Source organism: Gracilinanus agilis, chromosome 6 (genome assembly GCF_016433145.1).
Source record: "Gracilinanus agilis isolate LMUSP501 chromosome 6, AgileGrace, whole genome shotgun sequence".
Lineage (NCBI taxonomy): Eukaryota > Metazoa > Chordata > Mammalia > Didelphimorphia > Didelphidae > Gracilinanus > Gracilinanus agilis.
The window spans coordinates 9,689,043-9,708,808 of record NC_058135.1 but is presented as its reverse complement, the minus strand read 5'-3'; the positions used below and the strand labels follow the sequence as shown (position 1 = coordinate 9,708,808).

At 32.8% G+C, this 19,766-nt stretch overlaps 1 protein-coding gene across 2 annotated transcripts in view; it reads right to left on the bottom strand.

Moving 5' to 3' along the window:
* The window catches only part of PRDM5 (PR/SET domain 5), a 271,300-nt gene that overhangs the window by 10,435 nt on the left and 241,099 nt on the right, over positions 1–19,766 (bottom strand). The gene's annotated exons all lie outside the window — the stretch shown is intronic.

Here is a 19,766-nt window from a genome sequence, read left to right as displayed (position 1 = left end):
CAGTCTCTTTTCACTTTGCAGATTTAAAATTTAAAAGTAGCAGAGAGTATGTAGATCACACTCTCCAACATAACCCTCCAGCACCATCAATTTAACAGATGAAAAAACTAAAGACTAGAGTTACACAGTTAGTTAGTGTTGGCAAAGGCAGGATTCAAATTAGGGTTTCTTGGCTCCAAAACCAGCATTCTTCCCAGTACTCCATGCTATCTCCCATCTTGTAGGATAGAAAAATAGAATACAGGACTTAGAGTGTGGAAGGGCTGAGTTCAAGTCTAGTCTCTGGCACTTTCTAGATGTGTGACCTTAAGCATGTAACAACCTTCTCCAGGCTCAGTTCCTGTAAAAATTGCAAAATAACATCAGCTACGTTTAAGGTTGTCAAAAATGAGATAAAGCTTGTAAAATTCTTTTCGTATCTTAAAGTATTATGTAAATTTAGATGTTATTATTAAAATTGTCATGATCATTTAAAGTCCCATTAATAAGCTTTTAAAACCAATCATGAAAAAGCAACTTTGAAGGAGTCTACCTATGTAATCAGAAGGAGGGGAAAGTATCCACTTTTTTTTTTAGTCTAAAAGTCTAAGTTTTCCAAATTCAAAATCAGAATCAGAAAGAGGTATGGTTTATCTATCCTAAAAAGTCCTGGAAAAATACATCCCTCTACAACAGGAACTCTTGACCTTTTTGGTGTCATGAGTCTCTTTGGCAATCTAATAATGATCATGTCTCTGCCCTTTTCTAAATGTTTTTAGATGAATAAAATAAAATATATAGAAATGCAAAGGCAACCAAAGATTGGTTAAAATGAAGATGCATTGTTTTCCTATTCAAGTTCATAGAAGTACAGAAATCTATGTACAGACCTCTTGTTTCCCAGATTAAGAACCTCAGTTCTATGATATCTCTAACAGATAGTAATTAACTAAATCCAACCCAATCCATTTTTTCCTGAACTCATCTTCTAAAGTCTCATCCAGCCTTAAATGAAATATCCTAACCCTATTAGGATAGAGTATCGAAGAAGTATTAAAATAAAAAAAATAGATATGAACAGAATAAGTTCAGGTGGGGTGAGGCTAAGGCATTACTATAATGGCTGGTATGGCATCTTCATGCTTTCTTCAGGTTATATTCACATATTGAGGTCTCTACCCTATTAAGATCTACAGGCACCTTCTTACAATTAAAAAAAATTTTTTTTAAACCAGATCTAGCAATTCTCTTCAAGTATGCTACTTTAATCCTCAGTTTCCTACTTGTTAAAATAGAGCCAAACTCCAATTTATCAAAAATAGTTTGATCATCATTTACAAAAGGAGTCTTTGTTTTAGAATGAAAGGTACAGTCTAAGAGAAAAGAGTTGATTTCATTAGCTTGGGATTTGGTCCCTGATTAACTCTGCCTTTGCATGATGACATAGTATAAATGACAAATAGATTGCCCTTCATTATTATAACCCAGGAACCATTATTATATAAATGGAGGGCAATCTATGTGTCAGCTAAACCATATTATCATTCAGGGGTAGAATTAATCAGGAACCAAATCATTCTGTCTTCCATCAACCAGACATTGGCAGGGACATATAGCAGGGAAGGTGTATTTAGCACCATATACTCAGTCATGTCAAGTTTTGCTCTTTATTCTGTTATTATCATTTAAAAATAGAGTAGCATGAACTTCAAGTGCTTCTTCTTTACCTTGACATAAACTTAATTAATAAATCTCCATAAAAAATTAAAAATCCACATAATGTAGTTTTTTAAAATTGGTTATGTTTTTTTTAAAAAAAGTTTCTTTAATTAATTGATTAAATTTGAATATTTTTCCATAGTTACATGAATCATATTGTTGGTGTTTTTAATATATAATTCTAAGAGGATGTAACTGTTTAGAAATTGGCACATAGGTATAACCTTCCTTACGTAGTTAAGGCTAATCAATCAACAAACATTTATTAAGCCTTTCTTTTGTGTAGGGCACTGTACTAGGAACTGGGGAAACAGAAGAGAGTGAAATAGTGCCTGCCTGTCCTTGAGGATCTTACAATCTCGCATGGGGAGATATGCATATTATCATATACCAAATATATGCTTTACCAAATAATTTTGTATGGGAGACTTGGGCAATTGGGAGGATCAATAAAGGTTTCCCATGGAAGGCAATTCCTGAATTCAACGTTAGGAAAACAATTAACATCACCACGGGAAACTAATTTGTAAGAATTTCATGCCTTGCCTGATGTTTGTGATAAAAGAGTTGTCCAACAATATGATCAGTTGGTGAATTTTTCAGGGAAATTTAAAATGATTTTGATGTATGGATGAGAGGTACCTTGCTAAAAAAAATCCTTTAAAGTTCTGTCTTTCTCTAAAAAATCAAATGCTTTTTAAAAGTAAAGTGTGAAATTGTATTCTTTATATCTTGCAGTCAACTGAATGATATTAAACATATGGTCTACTGTGGATATTGCTTTTTAAAGCTTGCTGCTTCTCTAATATACTTATTGGCAATGACTCTGTTCCATGTGCAATTTATTCTTTTAAATTTTTACATAGATGACAAAAGCATCTAGGTTAAAAATTGTTGATGTTTCCTTTATTGAATTTCTGTTGCATTCATAAGGCCTGAAATTGTTTCCATGCCTTAGATGTGTTCCTTTATCAATTCACCTTGTGAATTGATCACTCAACACTAAATGATATCTCAAACATAATTTTTGTTTCTATATATAGTATTGGTTCAATTCAGCTTCTTATCCAGCCTTTTTTTAGTGCCATTTGAAACTTCTCCAAAAACATATCCAAGACTGTGATTGTTAGAGTCCAAATATAGCCATGCTACTGTGCTTGAGAGTGCTAGAAGTTTTAAAAAATATTTGCAGATCTTTTCCATAATTTTTCTGTTTGTTATCATCCTTCAATTTTTATCCTTAATTACACTTCGAATGACTGTTTAGTTGGATTTGTTGCCAAGTTTTCTTTAAATTCATTTTATTCTCCAGTGTTTTCCATTACTTTAATGAGATGTTAATGCTCATAATCTCTCATTATCTTTCCCCATACTATTTTTTAAATGGAAGCTCTGTACACTGTAAGGTTTTTCCAAATATAAAAATATATTAAAGAAAATAAACATTATATCAAGGGACGTTATCTGTACTCATTAACACTTTGAGGCTATCCAAGAAGGATTTTATTCTTGGAAGAAATGAATGGATTGCTATCCCATCCATAAATCCACAGAGAGAGAGAGAGAAAATGATTGCTACTCTTGAGAGATAATAAGCCAGCACATGATTCGTTCTTGGCTTGGCAGTAGACCAACCCTGTGGTTGTCACAAAATGTAAGGAAGATGTTCAGGTTCCTGAAGGAAATTTTCAAAAGTCTCTAAGATGCTAATTCAGAAAAGTAAACACATTAAATCGCACTAACTTTTAAACCAAATATATAGGCTCTTCTTGTATTTATGTTGAGCTCTTTACATAAAAAGGAGAGTTCATAAGATTCTCTTCTTCAATTCAACAATTTTCACAAGACTATCACAATTCAGTGGAATAGAGAGGAAGGTGGAAGGAATAAGGAAGAAAAATGCTAGTTGTTTTTCTTTTAAAAGTCACAGATACTGAGGTACCAGTGTAAGGACACCTAGCAGATTGGCTAACATGACAGCAAAGGGAAGTAATAAATGTTGGAGTGGATGAGGCAAATTTCGGACTTTAATGCACTGCTGGTGGAGTTGTGAATTGATCCAACCATTCTGGTTGGCAATTTGGAACTATGCTCAAAGGACTTTAAAAGACTGCCAGCCCTTTGATCCAGCCATATCACTGCTGGGTTTATACCCTAAAGAGATAATAGGGGAAAAGACTTGTATAAAAATATTTATAGCTGTGCTCTTTGTGGTGGTAAAAAGTTGGAAAATGAAGGGATACATTGTGGTACAATCCAATGTAATGAACTTCCCTACTAGTAACAACGACAAAAAAGCAAATACAATCCAGGACAACTCTGAGGGACTTATGTGAAAGAACACTATCCACATTCAGTGGAAGAACTCTGGGAGTAGAAGCACAGAAGAAAAACAACTGCCTGATCACATGGGTTGATGGGGATATGATTGGTGATAATGACTCTAAACGAGCATCCTAGTACAAATATCAATAATGTGGGAATAGGTCTTGATCAATGATGCATGTAAAACCCAGTGGAATCATGTGCTGGCTATGGGAGAGGAGGAGGGAGGGGAGGGAAAGAACATGAATCTTGGAACCAAGAAAAATTCTTCAAATTAATTAATTAAATAAAATTTTCAAAATTAAAAAAAAGTCACAGATATACCTTTGAAGGATAAAACCATAATTCTTTCTTTTAATGCCATTCTTTTTTGCTTCTCTACTTCCAGATTTTTCTTTTTGATGATATATTTATATTCCCAATCAGTTATTCACTATTTTGTTTCTTTACTGAGATTTAATTACAAGGATTTAAGCTTTTTTTCCAACCTGCCAATTATTTCTGCTGTATGGGCCATAAGTTCTGTTTCAATATTTCTTATTTCCCTTTTAAAACATTCTGGAATATTGTACTGTAGTTTTATGCTCTCTTGGGAAACCTTTTCCATCAGGTGTTAAATCATTTTGGTTTTTCCTGAAATGCTAAATCATCAATGCCTAAACAATTTTATTTTATCTAAAGGTCTTACATCTTTCTGCTATTAATATCTTTCCTGTTTATTTATGTGCTTATGTTCAAGGTCTTTGATTTCCTTGATGCTCGAGACTTTTGGTATTAGAAGTATTTTTTCTTTACTCTCATCTATTGCTCACTTTTTCATTCTATCCTTTTTAATGGAAGTTTCCCTATGTGCTTGATCTCAAAGCATCTAATCATCCTTTAATTTTTGTAAGTGTATTTATTTAATTAATTTAGAATATTTTTCCATGGTTATATGAATCATGTTCTTTTCCTCCTCTCCTCCCATCCCCCTCCCTTAGCCAATGAGCAATTCTACTGGGTTTTACATGTGTGGTTGATCAAGTCCTATTTCCATATGATTAATATTTCCACTAGGGTGATTGTTTAGAGTCTACATCCCCATCATATCCCTATTGAACCATGTGATCAAGCACTTGTTTTTCTTCTGTGTTTCTGCTTCCACAGTTCTTTCTCTGAATGTGGATAGCATTCTTTCTCATAAGTCCCTCAGAACTGACCTGGATCATTACATTGCTGCTAGCAGAGAAGTCTATTATATTTTATTGTGCCACTTTGTATTCATCCCTGTGTATAAGATTCTCCTTGTACTGCTCCTTTCACTCTGTAGCTATTCCTAGAGGTCATTCCACTTCACATGGAATTCCTCCAGTTCATTATAGTACAATAGTATTCCATCACCAACAGATATAATTTGTTCAGCCATTCCACAGTCGAAGGGCATTCCCTCATTTTCCAATTTTTTGCTACAATAAAGAGTGTGACTATAAATATTTTGAACAAGTCTTTTTCCTTATAATCTCTTTTGGGTATAGACCCAGCAGTGATATGGCTGGATCAAAGGGCAGGCAGTCTTTTAACGCCCTTTGAGCATAGTTCCAAATTACCTTCCAGAATGTTTGAACCAATTCACAACTCAACCAGCAGTGCATTAATGTCCCAATTTTGCCACATCCCCTCCAACATTTATTATTTTCCTTTGCTATCATATTAGCCAGTCTGTTAGGTGTGAGGTGGTACCTCAGACTTGTTTTGATTTGCATTTCTCTGATTATAAGAGATTTAGAATCTTTTTCATGTGCCTATTGATAGTTTTGATTTCTTTATCTAAAAATTACCTATTCATGTCCTTTGCCTATTTATCAGTTAGGGAATAGCTTGCTTTTTTTGTATAATTGATTTAGCTCCTTATAAATTTGAGTAATTAGGCCTTTGTCAGAGGTTTTTATTATAAAGATTTTTCCCCAATTTTTTGCTCCCTTCTAATTTTAGTTGTATTGGTTTTGTTTGTACAAAAACTTTTTAATTGAATGTAATCAAAATTATTAATTTTCTATTTTGTAATATTCTCTGTTTCTTGCTTGGTCATAAAATCTTTCATTTCCCATAGCTCTGATAGGTAAACTATTCTATGTTCACCTAATTTACTTATAGTTTTCTTCTTTATATTTAAGTCATTCACCCATTTTGAATTTATCTTATCTTGGTGTAGGGTATGAAATGTTGATCTAAACCTAATCTCTCCCATACTGTTCTCCAATTTTCCCAGCAGTTTTTGTCAAATAGTGGGTTTTTGTTCCAAAAGCTGGGATCTTTGGGTTTATCGCACATTCTCTTGCTGAGGTCATTTACCGCAAGTCTTTCCCACTGATCCTCCCTTCTGTCTCTAAGCCAGTAATATTGTTTTGATGATCACTGTTTTATAGTGCAGTTTAAGATCTGGTACTGCTAGGCCCTCATCCTTCACATTTTTTTTCATTATTTCCCTTGATATTCTTGATCTTTTGTTCTTCCAAATGAACTTTGTTATATTTTTTTCTAATTCAATAAAAAAAGTTTCTTGGTAGTTTGATAGGTATGGCACTGAGTAAGTAAATTAATTTGGGTAGTATTGTCATTTTTACTATGTTAACTCATCTTATCCATGAAGAATTAATGTTTTTACAATTATTTAGATCTAGTTTTAATTGTGTGGAGAGTGTTTTGTAGTTGTGTTCATATAGTTACTGTGTTTGTCTTGGCAAATAGATTCCTAAACATTTTATATTATCTAGGGTGATTTTAAATGGGATTTCTCTTTCTAACTCTTGCTTCTGAGATGTTGTGGAAATATATAGAAATGCTGATGATTTATGTGGGTTTATTTTATATCCTGCAACTTTGCTAAAGTTGTTGATTTTTCCACTAGCTTTTTAGTTGATTCTTTAGGATTCATTAGGTAGACCATTATGTCATCTACAAAGAGTGATAGTTTAGTCTTTTCATTGCCTATTTTAATCACTTCCATTTCTTCTTCTTTGATTACTACTGCTAGTGTTTCTAGTACAATTTTAAATAACAGAGGTGATAAGGGGCTTCCTTGTTTCATTCCTGATCTTACTGGGAAGACTTCTAATTTATCCCCATTGCAGATGATGCTTGCTGATGGTTTTAGATATATACTGTTTATTATTTTTATTTTTAATTCCTATTATTTAGGAATCATATTAATTATATTTACTTATTATATATACTAATTATACTAGTTATAATTAGTTGTAATTATACTAATTATAGATAATTAGATATATACTGTTTATTATTTTTATTTTTTTTCTTTTTAATTCCTATTATTTAGGAATTATATTAATTCCTAAAAACAATTATTATTATTTTTAGGAAAGGCCCTTCTTTTCCTATACCTTCTAGTATTTTCAAAAGGAATATGTATTGTATTTTCTCAAAGGCTTTTTCTGCATCTATTGAGATAATCATGTGATCTCTGTTGGTTTGGTTGTTGATGTGGTTAATTATGTAGATGGTTTTCCTAATATTAAACAATCTTTAAATTCCTGGTATAAGTCCCACCTGATCATAGTGAATAATCCTCATGATCACTTGCTGGAGTCTTTTTCCTAGTGTTCTATTTGAGATTTTTGCATCTATGTTCATTAAAGAAATTGGTTTGTAGTTTTCTTTCTGTTTTTGACCTGCCTGGCTTTGGAATCAGTACCATATTTGTTTAATAAAAGGAATTTGGTAGGACTCCCTCTTTGCTTAATTTGCCAAATAGTTTGTATAGTATTGGGGTTAGTTGTTCATTAAATGTTTGATATAATTTACTTGTGTATCCATCTGGCCCTGGGGATTTTTTTAATTGAGTTTTTTGTTCAATTTATTTTTCTGATAAGGGATTATTTAAGTATTCTATCTCTTCTTCTATTAATATAGGCAATTTATATTTTTCTAAATAATCATCTATATCATTTAGATTGCCATATTTATTCCCATAGTTTTTGATATGATGTCTCTTCATTGTCATTCTCTTCAATGGAATTATTAATTTTTTTCTATGATTTGTTCTTTAACCAAGGCAGTCTGTGGTACATCTGGCTGGTATAGGCCCAGAATGAGGTTTAAAGCCCCTGTTCAAGCCTCAGATGGGGCTGTGATTCCCAACACTAAAGGTCAGAGTGCTCTGGGCTCTGTGATTCAACAGCAAGCTCTTGGGAAGGCTGATTTTGCAATGAGAATTGGCTTACAGAGCTTCCACATCATAGGTCACTATATCACCTTTAAATAATTGACATTTAGAGAAACCCACAACTAGAGCTGAAGATAGCATCAAGGAAAAACCAAAGATCAATAGAGGGCCCCCTCTATGCTGAAAACAGAACTTTATTTAAAAAGAAAGTTGAAGAAAATGCCAGGAAAGTGAAAACCTTTTATTGAATTATTGAAAATTATTATAGAATAGAAATTATTATTGAAACAAAGAAAGGCAAGTCACAAATTCAGAAGTGGACAGCAAGATGAAAACAACTACATGAAAACTTCACAGAAAGACTAGAGTTAGTCTCTGGCAAAGCTCAAAAAAGAATTTCAAAAATCAAATAAGAAATGCAGAAGAAAAATGTGGAATAGAAATGAAAACAATAAAAGAAGAAAACAAAATCCTAAAAAGCAGAATTGGCTAGATGGAAAAAAGGTATAAAAATCCCATGAAAAAAGAATTCCTTAAAAATTAGAATTGACCACATGAAAAAAAGATGTTCAAATGCTCACAGAAGAAATTAATTCATTAAAAATTACAATTAGGCAAAAAGAAGTTAATGACTGCCTGAGATATCAAGAAAAAATTAAACAAAATCAAAAGAATTAAGAATAGAAAAAAACATGAAATATCTCATTGAAAAAATAACTGACTTGGAAAATAGATCAAAGAGAATAATTTAAGAATTATGAAAGTCATAATCAAAAAATAATTTTATAAGAATTATCAGAAAAACCTGCTCTGATATTCTGGAAAAAGAGGATAAAATAGATATTATAAGAATCCACCAATAATTGCCTGAAACAAATCCCCAAATATCAACTCCCAGGAACAGTATAGCCTAATTAAAGAGCTCACAAATCAAAGATAATATATGGCAAGCAGCCAGAAAGAAATAATTCAAAAATCAAGGAGCCACAGTCAGGATGACACAGGACTTGGCAGCTGCCACATTAAAGGATTGGAAAGCTTGGAATATGCTATTCCAGAAGGCAATGAAACCAGGTTTACAACCAAGAATCACCTACCCAGGAAAACCGAATATATTCTTTCAGGGGCAAAATTAAATAAGAGATTTCCAAGCATTCCTGATGAAAAGAACAAACCTAAAAGAGAAAATCTGAGTTTCAAATACAAGACTCAAGAGAAACATTAAAAAACAAGAAAGAGACAATTTAGGGGATTCAAAAAGATCAAGCTGTTTATATTCCTACATAGAAAGATGATTTTTTCAACTCTTAAAGTTTTTATAAGTATTAAAGCAGTAAGAAGAAGTACACATAGACAGAGGGTGTAGGAAGAAATTAATTAGCATGACACAATATGCAAAAAAAATAAAGAGGTGAAAAAGAGAATTGCATTAAGAAAAAAGGGAAGGAAGAGGTAGAATGGGGTGAATTATCTTAGCTGAAGGGGTACAAAAAACTATTACAGCAAAGGGGAGTATGAGGGTGGTGATAGATAATGCTTAAATCTTATTCTAACTGGAAGTGGCTCAGGAGGGAATAAAAACAATACTCATTTGGGTGTAGAATCCTGTCTTATTCTACAGAGAAGTAGGAGGAGAATAAGACAAGATGGTGGGGGTAACAAGATGGGGAAAGTGTGGGGTGGTGATTAAAAGCAAAACCCTTATGAGAAAGAAAAGAACAAAAGGAGAAAGAGCAGGATCAAAAGGGGAAAATATGATGAAGGGGAATACACACTTATTAATTGTAATGGTGAATATGAATGGAAAAAAACTCATCCATAAAACAGAAATAAATAAGGGATTAAAAACTAAAATCTTAAAATATTTTGTTTATGAGAATCACTTTTGAGACAGAAAGATACAGAAAGCAAAGGTAAGGGGATGGGGCGAAATCTATTGTGCCTCAGCTGAAGTAAAAAAAAAAAAGGGAATAACAATCATGACCTCAGAGAAAAAGCAAAATATATCTAAATAAAAAAATAAGGAAGGAAATTTCATCCTGATAAAAGGTACCAAAGGCAATAAGACAGATATTAAAATGAAGTAAAGTTAATGCTAGATATATATGAGTCAAACGGAATAGTCTCAACATTTTAAAAGGAAAAATTAAATGAGGTTAAGGAAAAAATAATAAAATTATACTATATATCTCAACTTTCCTTCTCAAATATAGATAAATCAAACCAAAAACATCAAGAACACAGAAGTGAATTAAGTGAATGAAATTTTAGAAAAATTAGATTTAATAGAACACTGGAGAAAACTGAATATAAATAGAAAGGAATATGCTTTCTTTTCATCACTACATGGCACCTACACAAAAAGATTGACTTTGTAATTGATCATAAAAACTTCACAATCAAATACGTAAAAACAGAAATAATAAATGCATGCTTTTCAAAAAATAATGAAATAAAATTATAATCAATAAGTGTCAATGGAAAGACAAATTAAAAATTAATTAGAAACTAAATAATCTAATTCTTAATAAGAAATTAATCAAAAACAAATTTTAGAAACAATCAATTATTTCATTAAAGAGAATGACAATGAGGAGAAAGCACATTAAAATTTATGAGATAAAGTCAAAGCAGTACTTAGGGGAAAATTTATATCTCAAATGTTTATATCAATAAATAGAGAAAACAGAAATCAATGAATTGGGTATACAAATTATAAAAAAAACCTAGAAAAAGAACAAATTAAAAATCTCCAATTAAAGACTAAATTAGGAACACTAAAAGTCAAAGGAGAAATTAACCAAATTTAAAAGAACATTGAACTAATAAGTAAGACTAGAAATTGGTTTTATGAAAAAAATAAAATAGAGCAATGGTTATTATGATTTAAAAAGTAAAGAAGGACAGGTGGATGGCTCAATGGTTTGAGAGCTAGACTTATAGAGGAGAAGTCCTGGGTTCAAATCTGGCATCAGACACTTCGTAACTGTGTGATCTTGGGCAAGTCACTTAACTTCCATTGCCTAGCACTTACCATTCTTCTGCCTTAGAAACAATACACAGTATTAATTATAAGAGAGAAGGTATGGGTTTAATTGTTCATGAGTAGGCTAAGCTAATATAATAAAAATGACCATTCAAGCTAAAGGAATTTATTTTATAGAACTAGAGTAAATAATAAGAAAATTCATCTGAGGAATAAAAGGTCAAGAATATCAAGGGAATTAATGAAAAAAAAATGGTAAGAAAGATGGTCTAGCTTTATCTGATCTCAAATTGTACCATGGAAGTAGTAATCATCAAAACAAATTTATACTGGCTAAGAAATAGAATGGTGGATCAATGGAAGAGATTAGATACACAATACACAGAAGTAAATGGTCTTAGTATTAGATCAAATCTAGTATTTGATCAATCCAAAGACCCCAACTTCTGGGATAAGAACTCCCTATCTGACAAAAACTGTTGTGAAAACTGGAAAACAGTATGGCAAAGACTAAGAATCGACAATATCTCATATTGTATACCAAGATAAGGTCAAAATGTATAAATGATTTAGACATAAAGGTAATAACATGAGTAAATTTGGGAAACATAAAATAGTTTACCTATCTATGGAGAAGGGAAGAATTTATGACCAAACAAGAGATAGAGAACAGTCTAAGATATAAAATGAATAATTTTGATTATATTAAATTTTAAGTTTTGGGACAAACAAAACTAGTGTAATCAAGATTAGAAATGAAATAGCAAACTGGGGAAAATTTTATAGCAAATTTGTCTAATCAAGGTCTAATTTCTTTTTTCTTAAAACCTTTACCTTCCATCTTAGAATCAATACTGTATACTGGTTGCAAGGCAGAAGAGTGGTAAGGGCTAGGCAATTGGGGCCAAGCGAGTTGCCCAGGATCACACAGCAAGGAAGTATCTGAGGCCAGATTTTAACCTAAGACCTCCCATCTCTAGGCCTGGTTCTCAATCCATTGATCCACCCAGCTGCCTCCACAAGGTCTAATTTCTTAAATTTATATATAGAGAACTAAGTCAAATGTGTAGAAGTACAAGTTATTCTCCAATTGACAAATGGTCAAAGGACATAAAAAGTAGTTTTCTGATGAAGCAATAAAATCTCTCAATAATCACATAAAATAATATTCTAAATCCTTCTTGATTAGAGGAATGCTAATTAAAAGAACTCTGAGGTACCATCTAAAACCATCAAGTTGGTCAATGGCACTAAAGGAAAATGATAGATTTTGGAGGGAATGTGGTAAAATTTGGACAATAATGCATTGTTGATGGAGAGGTTAACTGATCCAACCATTCTGCAAGGCAATTTGGAAGTAGTACCAAAGGACTACAAAGCTGTGTATATGCTTTGATCTTATAATACCACAATGAGGTTTGCATCCCAAAAAGATCATAAAAAAGAGTGGAAAGGATTTACTTGTTAAAATATTTATTGCATTTCTTTTTGTGGTGGCAAAAATTGGAAATTGAAGGAATGAACATCAGTTGGGAAATATGAAAAAACTGGTATATGATGATGATGGAATACTACTATGGTATAAGAAATGATGAGCAGGAATATTTCAGAAAAAGTTGGAAAGACCCTACATAAACTGATGCAGAATGAAATTAAGCAGAACCAGGAGAACATTTTACATAGTAACGGCAATATTGTATGATGATCAACTGTGAAAGACTTAGCAACTCTGCTCAGTACAATGATCTGGGACAATTCTGAAAGACTTATGACAAAGAACCTTTCAGAGCAAGAATTGCTGGCTTCAAAATTCAGATCAAAGTGTACTATTTTTCACTTTCTTTATGGTTTTTATTTTGGGATTTTGGTTTTATATGAGTATTCTCTTACAACAATGACCAATTATTGATGTATATTTTTCATGACATGTATAACCAAGATCAAGTTGTTTACAATATCCAAGAGGGGAGAGAAAAGGGAGAAAGGGAACCATTTTGGATCTTATAATTTCAGAGAACATAGGTAAAAAATTATTATGTGTAATTGAGTAAATAAAGTATCTTTAAAAAAATAAATCAGTGTTGCCTTTAGCAGCCTTTCTAGGTGGCAAGTACATGATTACTAACTATGGTAATTCTAAACCTTTTCTGACCTTGTTATGGCAACTGAGATAGGTTAATTTTTTTGGATGAAATAGCTGTAGATTGTCTCTATGTCCTTTCCACATTTTTGCTTCACTTTCATACACTCGTTGAATCAACCCTTAATGATGAAAAAGACATAATGCAGAATTCAAATTGAAGAAAGCTTTCCTTTGGATCATGATTCCTTATTTTCAATATTTTGGTAAATGGTACATGTCAGCAAGAGTCCTTCTATATTATCTACAATTAATTTACCATTGCATTGGACTTAATATTAAATCGCCACTACAAAATAGAAGTACAGAGTCACAAAAAATGTTTGGAGTGTTTACATGTTGTAGCCTCCTAATAATTTATAAATTCCTTGAATCAGGGACTATTAGTCATACCATCTGGGTATCTCTACCACCTTTTACAAGACTTGACACAGAATAAATTCATGATAAATGCTTGTTGTTTTGTATCAAACTGTGTGACATTGAACTTGATTAGAGAAGAACTTTCATATACCACCCCATTTTTATCTGTTTGGGATCCCAACAGTCTGTATTCTCAGAAGGATAGGAAAATGAAAACTGCTGTAGTCCAATGGCTCTGCTGTCTCATTAGTGTGAATATAATATTCAAAGTTAGGGGAGAGGGAAGGTACCAGGATGACTAAGGAAAGGATCATTGGCCAGGTCAAAACAGAACAGACCAAAGCTTCTGGGCTGATCACTGCTGGTTTCAGGTTGCTGACTGGCCACCAAAATTCCAATCTGGGTAAGATAAGAAAATCTAATCTTAAATGTCTAAAATAAAAACAAATATCAAATTCATTAAAGGACTAAATATAAAGGTTTGCTTCCAGAATCAAAATTTAGAAGTGTGGCTTAATAGTTACAATGCTAGACTTGAAGATGAGGAAAATTGGGTTTAAATATCTGATACTTAAGAGTTCTGTGATCTGGGCAAATTATTTAGTCTCTATTAGCCTCAGTTTCTTCATCTGTAGTTTCTTCATCTGAGAGTGGTACTAGATAGCCTTGAAAGGATTTTTTAGCTACATATCAATGGTTAATGATCTCTAGCCTTTTTTTAATGACATATACATAATGATGGGGAAAGAAGGGCTGGATGTGAAACAATATATTACTTCATCAGAGGTCTAATGATCCCTTTTAAAGGTCCATTTTCTCCCACTATGTGAAGAACCAGCTGTAAATAATCAGAATACAAAGGTCTTCCAACTAATGAGCATCCCAGCCCAAAGGACTCTTTGTGCATGTGTCTCAGCATCCCTGGCTTCTTACTCACTAGCTTATTTTTATGGTTGGTGTGATCTTTCAACATATGACAAAATACACCCATGGCCTAGTAAATAATGCACCTAAAAATTATAACTTTTAGGAAGACTACAGATCACTGTATAAATATGAAAAGCTTGTCTCAAACCAGCCTACCCCTAATTAGCTTTGTATTGTCACTAATGTAAAACACATTTCTATAAACTATGAACATGAATCACATAAGCCACATATAGAAAGATAAAAATAAACACCATAAATAGAATGCCTTTTGAAAAATATGCAAGTGGCATACAGATCCTGTAAATAGAAACAGAAGAAACTTTGAGCTGCTCTTTAATGAACGTCTTGGTCTATGACCATGGGATAATGTGGTTTACCCAAAGGACTGGGCAACTGAGAAGGGCTGTCATAATCATAAACATGTTAGAAGAGTTGGTTTGTCATAAAAGAGAATGAGAATTGGAGACTCCTTACATGACAAATGAGAGGGGAGAACCAGGAAGCAAGAGCTACAAAACCCTAACAAACTGGAAGGCTAGCTTAGATGATGGGAGCAGGTCCAGTGAACAATAAAGAATTATTTCAGGCTAAACTAAAATCTTTCTTCATAATTTTCTAATCAATTATTTCACATCACATAATCATAGAGACTTTAGAGGTATCATAGTCCAACCTCCTACCCAATGATGGAATAGTCTCTACAACATCTGTGTTGGCTCTGGGTTCAAAGATTTTCCATGGCCTGACAGTGGAGAATATTCACAGTTGGCTTGTTGGCATAGATTTTATTGAAGAAAATGAAGAGATAGGGTGACATCAGCAGTCTCTAGATGGTCCTATGCAATCGCTGCTGCTTTGTCCAAGCCGATATCCAGTCTGTACTGAATGCCAGACTTACCAGGGCTAGGAAGTTACTTGGCCAGACTGCGATAGAGGCAATGGACCTGACCCCATGTGTGTGTATGGGTGAGGGTGTGGGTGTATTTATATGGCTGAAAAATAGTCTTTAGGCAAAAATTCACATGTAAAGGGAATTGGCTCAAGCTCAGTCAAGTCCAGGTAGTATTTACTGTTCAGAGTGTTTTCTCCACCCTGGGGTCAAGTATGCAGTAATTTCCCAGTATTGGGTGATATGCATCATTCTGGAGTAATTGAAACAGCTCCTGGCCTAGTTCTATTTCCTCCAATGGAAAAAACACTGAACTTAGAATTATTAGAATTGAGTTCAAATCCCAGTCCTGCCACTTACTACCTTAACATTGAAGAAGATACTACCCCTTTGGGCTCCTATTCCTGATCTTCAAAATGAAACATTCGAATGAGATGATATCTTTGGTTCATTCTAGTTTTTAATCTATAATATTGAGATGTGAATATCTTTAACCATTTGGTGATTTAGCCATTCTTTGAGATGTTTAAGTGATAGGGCGCAATGCAAGTAACTAGGAACATAGAATGTGGAGTCTGGAACAAATCTTTACAGATCATTTAATCCAATCTTCTCATTTTTACCAATCTTAGGTAAAGAATCTGAGACCCAGATTCTTTTCCAATATCACATTACTTTTCCAATATCACAAAGCTAGTAAATAACCAAGCTCACCCAGAGGAGATGCTATCAATATTAAAACTCTCATAAATCCTTGTACATATAATTCTGAGTTATCTAATTTTTTGAAAATTTCAAACATATATTCACACCATAATATCACTCCTAAGCACTTTCTGGGCATCTTTTAGCCCAAACATAAAATCTAATTTGGCATGACAAAATATATATACACATTCTAAAATCTAATAACCTCCTATGACTATTAGCAGCAGCTATGGTCTTTCTTCCCCATGACTCAACTATCCTTCATATCTCGATTTGGAAAATAATTGTGAGGTGCTAATATTACAAAGGCAAAAATATATTCCTTGACTGTGAAGAGATAATGAAATATGAATGTAATGGAATACTATGCTAGAAAAACTTATGAAAGGAACAGATTAAGAGAAATGTAGCTATATAAATGATGCTTAGAAATGAGGGCAGAACCTGAACAATTTATTCAATGGCTTTAAATAAAAATAATTCTTAAAGAGTTAAGAAGTCTGATCAACTCGATGATCAACCATAATTCCAGAAAAATGATAATGTCTCATATTTGGACAGTGAAGTAATGGAGGAGAGGTGCTGAATTTTATATATATATATATATATATATATATTCACATATATATGTATATATTTTTATATATATATATATATATATTCACATATAACTAATGTGTGGATTTGTTTGGTGTTTGGAGGGGGAAGAATTGGAGCAGAGGAGGGAGTCAGTGATGTATATATTATCTATTACTCAATAAAAGAAAGAAAGAAAAGAGTATCAATGTAACATATGTAAATGTACAGAAAATAACAGAAGGAAGATTATAGGGAAGAAACATTGAAAGTGGAATGATGCATTTTTATGTATGTATATGTATTTTAAATGCAAACAATCCATATAAACAATTCATAAATGAGATTTATTTTATATACATTTCTATTTTCTGTTCTTTTTGTATGTGGAAATGTTCATATTTGTTGGTTATTGTCAAATGTGTAATAATAATTAATTTTTATTTTTATTGAAAAGCTAAATAAAATAATTTCTATTTTACCCCAAAGGCAATAGGAGTCCACTGAATTTTAGTATGGGAGTGATATGGTCAGATAATATGCCTAATAAATAACTCTTAGGTTTGTTTTATAAACTTCATAATCCCAAAGTCAAGTAAAATCTCTGTTTTTTTTAACAAATATGTAAAACAGCTTAGCATTGGGAGTAGGAAAACAATAGGTGCCACTATCCCCAGTAGTCTCAACATGGGAATTAGAGATTCTACATGTGAAGGGACTCATCATTTCTAAGTTGATGTTCCAAAAGTGGCACCTCTATTATGCCTATATAGCTGACCAAATCTAAAAGATGGTGCAAAAGAGTATTATTAAAGAGAATTTTGAGAAAGAATTACATAGTTCTAAGGGTGGTATTATATCTGTTTCCCTATGTGTTCATGTATGTTTTCCATACTTTCTGTCCTGTCCTGGCCCTGGGCCACATATCAAAGTAATAATTCATATTATGAATAAAGAAAATATTTTTTCAACCTATGTTTGGTCAACTCAGTGCTTGTATATTTGGGAACATTGGACTAAAGCTTATTTGGATGAAAATAAGAAAATTTCAAATTAGATTAACTGAAGATATCTCAAACTCAACATGTTCAAAACAGAAATCATCTTTTACCCCTAGATACATTCTGGTTCCAATTTTTCCAATCTATTTCTATAAAAAATCTACCATATGTGGGGCAGAGCCAAGATGAGGAAGTAAAGATAGGTATTTCCTAAGCTCTCTCAAATTCATGTCCAAATATTAGTGTCTAAAATTGAATTTCAGGACTGTATGAGAAACAGTTCTGCCCAAGACAACTTATAAAGTTGGCATGAAAGGTTGGTCTCACTGATAAGAATGAGAACCAAACCCAGTGCAAGGCATACCAGTGCATTTGGGTCCTGGCAAGGCAACAGCAGGACTTGGGATGACTGAATCTGTTCTGGAGAATTCCAGACTCTGTGGGCCAGAGCTCTTAGCCCACAGAGAGTCAAGTGGTCAGAAAAATAGTCAGAAGGAGATTATATGACACCCTTCACTAGCCCTGCTTATAGCCTCTGATTAATTATCCAAGACAGCATCTTTCACATTAAAAAAGGACCAGAGGGCTTGGAATATGATATTCTAGAAGATGGAGTTAAGATTTCAATTGACAGCCCTCTGTCATAAGTCAATGTGACTGCAGTGCTCAACAGACAGCTCCTAGCTACTCACTTGACTGACAGCTCCAGGAGAAATTCTATAACATGTCAGTTCAAAGTTCCCTCTCAACAAGTTCCCTCTCAACTGTCTGTGAAAATCACTGACCATCAGGTTTCAAATATGCCTTCAGGTCTTTCCCTAAATCACTCAGGTTCAGACTCTCTGGCTCAGCCAAAACTTCATATATGCATATATATATATATATATACATACATTTATATGTATATATATAACAAATTTCTCTAATAAAGGTCTAATTTCTCAAATTTATATAGAGCTAACTCAAATTTATAAGAATATAGGTCATTCCCCAAATGAGAAATGGTCAAAGGATATGAAAAAGCAATTTTTAGATGAAGAAATCAAAGCTACCATCATACGACAAAATGTTCTAAATCACATTTGATTGGTAAATCCAAATTAAAAACATCACTTCACACCTATCAGATTGGCCAATATGACATGTGGAGGGGATGTGGAAAAATTGGGCCCCAATGCATTGTTGGTGGATGTGAACTGGTCCAACCATTTTGAAAGGAAATTTGGAACTATGTGCAAAGGGATACTGCACATACTCTTTGATTCCGTAATATCACCATTTGGTCTGGCCACACCATTCATAAAAATGGGGAAAGGACCTACTTGTACAAAAATATTTGTAGCTACTCTTTTTGTGGTGGCAAAGAATTACAAATTGAGGGAATGTCACCAATTGGGGAATGGCTGAACAAATTGTAGTTTATGTTGGTAATGGAATACTATTATGTTATAAGAAATACAGAGCAGGATGATTTCAGAAAAAGCTGGAAAGATCTACATGAAATGATGAAGATAAAAATAAACACAACTGGGAGAACACTGTATGTACTAACAGAAATATTATATGATGATAAACTGTGAAAGGCTTAGCTCTTCTCAGCAAAACAATGATATGGGACAATTCTGAAAGATTTATGACAAAGAATGCTATCCACCCCTGGAGAAGGAACTGCTGGAGTCAGATGAAGATCAAAGCACACTATTGTTCAGATTGGTTTATTTCCAGTTTTGTTTGGGAGTTTTGGTTTTTTATGAGTGTTCTCTTACAGCAATGACTGGAAGTGTGTTTTACATAATGGTAGATTTATAACCCAGACCAAGGGAGTTGCTTCCTCTGAGGAAGAAAGGAAGGGACACAATTTGGATCTTTTAATTCTGGAAAATATATTTAAAAAATTTTTTATTATATGTAATTGGGGAAGAAAATGTAACTTTGAATAAAATTATTTTTAAAATGTACCAACTTAATATATATATATATATATATAT